General features: G+C 46.8%; 1 long non-coding RNA gene across 1 annotated transcript in view; it reads right to left on the reverse strand.

Moving 5' to 3' along the window:
* The window catches only part of LOC117062777, a 42,252-nt gene extending 35,433 nt beyond the window's left edge, over positions 1–6,819 (reverse strand). Inside the window, exon 1 of the long non-coding RNA XR_004428582.1 lies at positions 6,585–6,819. This is a non-coding gene — a long non-coding RNA (uncharacterized LOC117062777). The remainder of the gene's footprint in view (positions 1–6,584) is intronic.
* Positions 6,820–7,102: the final 283 nt, after the last annotated feature.

Below are 7,102 nucleotides of genomic sequence, written 5' to 3' on the forward strand. Positions count from 1 at the left end.
ACCAAAATAATAAACACTGAATTTTTTTTCTGTAATAGGGTTACATGAAAGGAGTTATTTTGGTAAAACACATACTATGATAAATGCACAATTTGTTATTATGGGCCAATATATTCTAACAAGATTATATATTATAGTAGCCAGCAAAAATTATCTCTACCTGGTATGGACTTTTGACAATAAAAAAGGAAGAGAAAGAGAGCGCATTAACATACAATAAACACTAAGTAAAAATAACTTTAAAATGAAAGATATCATAAAAATATAATGCTTAAATTGTGTTTATGAAAATGACATTTTAGAGCAAACAAATTATTAATTGCCTAATTCATTTGCTAATAACACAGATGTGGAAAAATTTCTTTCATTTTTATGTTAGTGTTAGCTGAATTATTGCAGCGTATCCAAAAGCATCCTCAAGTTACATCATATCACATGTTACGGTGATAACATCTCTTCACATGAGACCATTTTCTTTTTTAATTATGAAAATATTGTGTCTGTTTGTCCTGATTTTGGTTTTGCTGCTGAAATCAATATTGGCTTTGCATGTTCCAGCTTTAATCAGTTTCTGATTTTATGATGAGGAATTTCACAACCTTCACATCATCTCTCTGAATTTCTTCCTTTGAAATATTTACAAAGAATTGAAGTCTATAATGGATACCCACACACCGGGAAAAGCCAGCAACAGAGAGTGTTAACTTCATCTTTAATTTGCACACCGTAGCACAACACATGGCACAAAACAGCTCACTGTATGTTGTGGCCTGTGCGAATGCTTGTTCTACACATAGAAAGTGTTCTTAAACTCCAGTGATATAACTGTGCAAAATGGAAGGTAAATAATGAACGCTGTAAAGCTGGGGGAAGAGGGGACGAGGAGGCTTCCTGGCAGCCTAAAGTGGAACTACAGCCGCTTCCTAAGGAACGCAGGATGGCAGGGCCTGCAAGGAAAGCCTGAGGGAGAAGCCTGGGGCAGGATCGTGGGGGCGGCGGTTCTGACTAAAGCCCACCCACCTCAGCGCCGTATTTCCGAGTCCATCAGAGTGCTCTTGTTTCCAGCACAGAACCTGGGCCCTTGGCAGCCCCCGTTGCAGGGCCATGAGCCCTGTCCCCCAAGCTCATGGCCGGGAAACCACTCCTGAGAAAGCTGATTGTGTTTTGCTCTAGGCCTGGATAAAGGTGCCTTTTCGCTGACTCAGTAACTCGGGCGCAGCCCTTCTTCAGTAAAGTCACCTCCTCCCCTCGCTGGAGCCCCTCAGAGCGTGGTGCATTTAGCTGCTTGCTTATGGGTCACTAAAGGGGTGGCTGGGGGCGGTGAGAGGAGTTGGGGAACTTGGGTCTGAAGGGTGAGGAGAGGGAACACCAGCCTCCAGCTTATGACCAATTCGAAAGCGAGGCACAGGAGCTCTGCAATTACAGGATGGTGTGTCTTCTCTGCGGATGAGGGGCAGTGGCTCTAATTATTCCAGCAGCATAAATTCCATCCTCCATGGCCACTCAAATACCACAGGCAGCTGAGACCTGTGTAACCGCTCCTGAGGCTTCCTCCAGAGCTGGTGCAGCACTCTTAGCAGGAAAAGATGAGCCAGGAGGAGTGGTTTCCAATCCTAGTTCCACCCCTAAGGAGCTGCGGGACTCTGCCTCATCTGTGAAGGGAGGCAGGCCCCTCCCTCACTGTGCTGATGGGAGGTAAGCATGCCGCCAGGCAATCTGCCTGAGTGTTGGGTTATTTGAATTTCAATTTCTCCCTCTTGTCTACTTTTTCTCCTGAACAAAGTAGAAAATGAAGGAAAAACAGATTGGGTGTTAAATTCTCACGTGTTTTAAAAATGGTAAGGCTTCTCTTTAATTTTCCCTTTTCCCTAAACAGGCCATCACTCACCATCCCGTCACCAGCGCCATTCAATTCTGCTGTGACCTGTGGCCTGATCTCCGCGCAGCCCTCCCAGGTGATTTTTCCAAGCCAGTACAAGGCACCAGCGTGTTCTGCCGGAACCTTCACAATAACCTCCTCACCAGTCTCACTGCTGCCATTCCTGGCTCCATAACATCTGCACTTTCAGAGAAGCCAGTGTGATCTTCCCAAATAGAAATGAGAGCATGGCACCACCCAGCTGCAAAACTCCCCAGAGCTTCCCAGAACACTTTGAAATACAAAGCCCTTACCTGGCCCTACCTCTCCCTGACCACAGTCTAGACTGGCTCCACACCTTCCTCTTAGCCTCAGCCATGGGCCACACAGGCTGGCCTTCCTTCTGTTCCTCAAACAAGCCTTGCACCACCTACCCCAGGACCTTTGCACCAGCTCACCTTGGATTGAGATGCTCTCTCTTCCGGCCCGTATTCTCCTTCACAATTCAACCAAATCCTCACTTCCTGAGTAGCCACTTTGATAACTTAGTCCCAATTCAACACTCTCCAGTCCTCATCATTACTCACCATTTGAGTTAACACCCATCTCCATCTTGTCTTCTTTATTTTCATTTATTTCTTTGTCTAATTTTCGGTGTCACCTTTCATGCCTAGCTGTGCTCCCTCAGAGCACAGCTCCTATCTTCTCTCTGCTTATCCTCAGTGCCTAGAACCGTGCCTGGCCCAGAGTAGGGGAACAATCAATATCTGTGAAATGGATGAAAATGTACAGGCAGAGGCAGCACCTACACGTGGCCCTTCATGAAGAGTGTGCATTGTCAATATATTCTCCATCCTTGCAAATGTAGAAAAACTCACTGCTGAGGCCCTCCCCGCACCCCACGGTAACTAACCCAACTTCTACCTGCTACTCTGGCCTCTCCTCTGAGGATAACTTCTCGTCAGGGCTTCAGATGGCCTCATTTTTGGAGAGCATTTTACTTAGCTCAAATATGTCTCTCTTTTTTATCTGATGATTCTTATTTATTTATTTATTTATTTATTGTTTTGAGATGGAGTCTTGCTCTTGTCGCCCAAGCTAGGGTGCAATGGCGCAGTCTCAGCTCACCACAACCTCCGCCTCCCAGGTTCAAGTGATTCTCCTGCCTCAGCCTCCCAAGTAGCTGGGATTACAGGTGCCTGCCACCACGCCCAGCTAGTTTTTGCATTTTTAGTAGAGACGGGGTTTCACCATATTGGCCAGGCTGGTCTCGAACTCCTGACCACAGATGATCTGCCGTTCTCGGCCTCCCAAAGTGCTGGGATTACAGGCATAAACCATCATGGCTGAACTGTCTGTCAATTCTTAAAGCCACCAAAAAGAAAAAAAAAAACGTAATCACTTTTTCATGTCTTCCAGATATCTATCTATATATAGAGAGAGATAAAGACCTTAGGTAGATAGTTTAACTTTGGTAAATAGGTATAAACAAGATTGTCTTAGCTCTGCCACCAATCTTGGAAGATCACTTACCTTCTCTAGACCTCAATTTCTTCAGCCCTAAAAAGAAGGTATTGATACTAGGGGAATGGCTGAACGAATTTTGATAAATGTGTACATTCGTGCTAAGGAAGGTCATTAAATAATTTAAAAAAATGAATGACAAGGAAAAACGGTTAAGGTAAATTCAGAACTCCAAAAATTAATATATTTCAAATGATGTAGATAACTTTAAAAGTATTTAGGAAAAATCAAATGATCAGAAGTACATTTAACTGTTAGAGAATTATGCGCGGTTTTTATTTATTTTCCCTTCTTTTAATTCTCTAAATTGTAACCAGTAAGTATATAAAATGTTCACAGCACTGCTCCTTTCCCAAATTAATAAACCTAAAATGAGGGATGTCAACCAGATAATTTATAAGTTCCCCTGTTGCCCTGCCAGTTTGGGTTGTAGCTTTATTGCATGCACTTCTCGTATGGGGATGGGGCGGGGCCAGGGAAGGGACTGACCCAGGCTGGGCCTCTCAGAACACTGCATCCCCCGACCCCAGGGCTGTGTTTGGGATGTGTCTGGGAGCCAAACAAGGTCAAACAAAGGACCCGAGGATTTAGCGTGAACTCTAGGGAAAGGGGTCCTCTTTTATCACTGGAGTTACTAATGAGAACTGTCAGAGTTCTCTTTGACAATCCATGGAGAGTGTTTGCTTGTATGAAAGAGAACTCAGAAAAAAAAGCAAACTTGAGAAGTAGAGAAAATATGAACAAAAAACAATACTTATATTTGTTGACTTTATTCAGCCCATGGGTCCAGCTGGGTCAAAGCTGTGTTTGATCTTTCTGGTCACCTGACCCGATACATTTCCTCTGTTGCCTAAACTAGTGTGAGATGTGTCGGACACAACCCAAAGACTCTGGCTCATGGGCACAGTTAGGCATCCATGCTGTTCCAGCTTTGCCTTTGTAGCAATCTCTGCTCAAAGGATGGTCACATCCAACAGGAAGAACCATGGAGGCTGTGGTCCTCCTTGTCCTGCCACATGGCTAATTAGAAACATGGCTTGCATGCACCCAGGCTCCACCAGGAAGATCTCCTCACTGCCTACACAGGAGGGCCTCAGGCTTCCATTCTGGAACAAAGCCAGGGCCTTAAAAACCTCTTTGTGCAAATTATCCAAGTCCTAAAACAACATACCGTCATCTGGGAGCAAATCAGTGCTGGAATAAACCTAACAATACAACTGACCCTCACTGAGTGCTTGACCTCACTGTCTACCCCACCATTCAATCTCACTTCCATTGTGAGACCAGGATTCAGCCTCCACTCCATCCAGCATAGCTCAAACCAAGGCTGGTGCCTTGCAGGAGCTGGGCGCCTTCACCTGTGGGCATCTCTCTCCCTGCAGTTAGCCCAGAGCACCCGTGTCCCCCATCTCTTGAGCTGCAGCCTCCCTGAGACCCCCAATGCTGGTGTCTGGGCTCTGGGCTTCTGCTTTGTTTCCTGGTTGTTGTTGTCATCTAGAGCCACAATCTTCTTAAGGACCATGAAACTCTTGGATGTCCCCTGTTATCTTCCCAGGAATTGGATATTCTTTCTTCCTCCCCACAGATGGACAAGGTTCTCCCTCCTGTAAGCCAGGCACTGTACTAGACTCTGAATATATCAGGATGTGAAACCACAGTCCCTGCCTTCAAGGAGCACAGGTGAGTGGGGCAGGGTGTAGATAACGGCAGTACAATCTGTGTGATAGATACGACGCTGGGTGTTTTTCAGGACAAGAGAGAAACACCTAAAAGAGCCTAGGGAGCTGTTTTGAAGGAAGCCGGAGCTCAGCGTAGCCTTAAACAATGGATACAAGTCATTCAGGTCACTGGAGGGGGAGCCCAGCTTAAGCAGAGGCATGAAGATGAGAAATATTGGGAAGCAAGCAGGAAAATACAAGCAATAGTTGTCACAGAAGCAATGAAGCAGGGCATCTCTTGAAATAAGGCCAGAAGGGAATATAGTAGCAAGAGAATGGAGATCATGTACTCCAATATCAACGCAGTCAGGCAAAGGAGGACGCTTGACAGGGCCCCCAAGGGAGTGAGGGAGGCAAGGGAGATTTAATCAGGAAGCTAACACGGTCCTATTTGTCTTCTGGATGTAACTGGTATTGAAACAAGAACATCTGCCTGACTGCGAGCACCGTGTTGTCTCTTAACACCAGAACCTGCCCAGTGGATCAGTCATCCTGGAGGCTGACTCCAACTGGGGAATGGCTCAGAGTCATCAGAGCCATTTGGTCATGATGACAGGGCTTCAGCCATACTGTTCCACATACGCCCTCATCCCAGAGCCTGGGATCACTCCCGGTCTCCTCTCCAACCCTTAGACCTGTCACTGGGGTCTGACATCCACAAAGCTAAGGCCACCAGGGCTGGCACCTGCTGAAGTGCCCACCATGAGCCTAAGATTGACTCACATCTGCACTGAGTCACCACACAACACAAAACCTGGCTGTATTCATTTTACAGGGCTCTGAATGGGCAGCTGATTTCACTGAGACTATCACCTAGATCTCATGGCCTTTCCAAGTTTACATCTGCATCCTATCATCACCTTTTCTATCTCAAAGCACCGAGTCCATGGGTAATTTTTAGGTGTGTCAAACACCAGGCCTTGTGCCAAGGACTCAGCAAACAAAGGTAAATAGGGCACAATTTTATCCCTAAAGAGCTTCCACCTGTCATGGCAAATTCATAACCATCTTTTTCAATGGAGAACAGAAACACCAAGAGGTTATGTGATTTGCCCAACACCACAGGGCTTCCTGGTGCTGCTAGGACAGCTTCTGAACTAGAACTCAGCACTCCAGACCCCCTGGAATAGTCCATTGCCAGCATACCATGATGAGTTCACAGACTACGGAGAGGAGTCACCTCTGGGGACCTGCCGAGCAGACTCAGGGCCGTTGCTGACACATCCGAGAGTCAGAGCTAGACTTCTCCTGAGCTGGATCCTCTCTAAAGCCATCTCCCTGATTTTAGAGGGGGCTTTATGACCCAGGTGCATGATCAGCCTAGCTCTTGCTTTTCAAAAAGGAATTAGGGAAATGCCGAAAGACTCTCAGCAAATCAATCTGTCTGATAGCAGTGTCCAGCCTGGCAGACGGACTTGTTCTCATGCACACGGCAGAGACCTGTACCAGACGACCAGCATCCGAACCCCCGAGCCTTGTCTCACCTGAGCAGGGCTCCCTTTGTCACCGTGTCAGCGGCTCCGAGTCGTGAAGGTTCTGTGCTTCCAACGAGGCTCGTCTGGGAGGCATCGGCACAGCTTTTAGCTTCCTTTAGTGAGGCAGTCGTCAAAGCACTGCCGGGACTGCAGAATGAAATCTGGATTTGAGAACCCTCTGCAGGGCTGCCAGGGGTGCTTGGCACTGCCTGGCGCCACCAGCCGGTCCAGCTCCAGCCAGACTGCTGACCTGGCACTGGCGCTGCATGATATAACTCGCTCTCACGGGGAAGCTTTAACTGTCTCTTCCCCAAGCTCGGAGTCCTCCAGTCTCTGTAGGATGCATCTGTTCTGTGATGCCCCTCTTTCGACACTCCAGGCTCCTCTCTGCCAGGGTTCCAGCCGTTCAGGGACTCACAGCCCAATCCCTACAAACATACCAGCCAAGAATTCATCATTTTTAGCGAAGTAATTATTAATCCCAAGGCTTCTGTTGAAGTCCTTCTCTTTTATTAGTGCAGCCAATT

The sequence above is a fragment of the Trachypithecus francoisi genome, unplaced genomic scaffold, assembly GCF_009764315.1.
Source record: "Trachypithecus francoisi isolate TF-2019V2 unplaced genomic scaffold, Tfra_2.0 Lachesis_group17, whole genome shotgun sequence".
NCBI lineage: Eukaryota > Metazoa > Chordata > Mammalia > Primates > Cercopithecidae > Trachypithecus > Trachypithecus francoisi.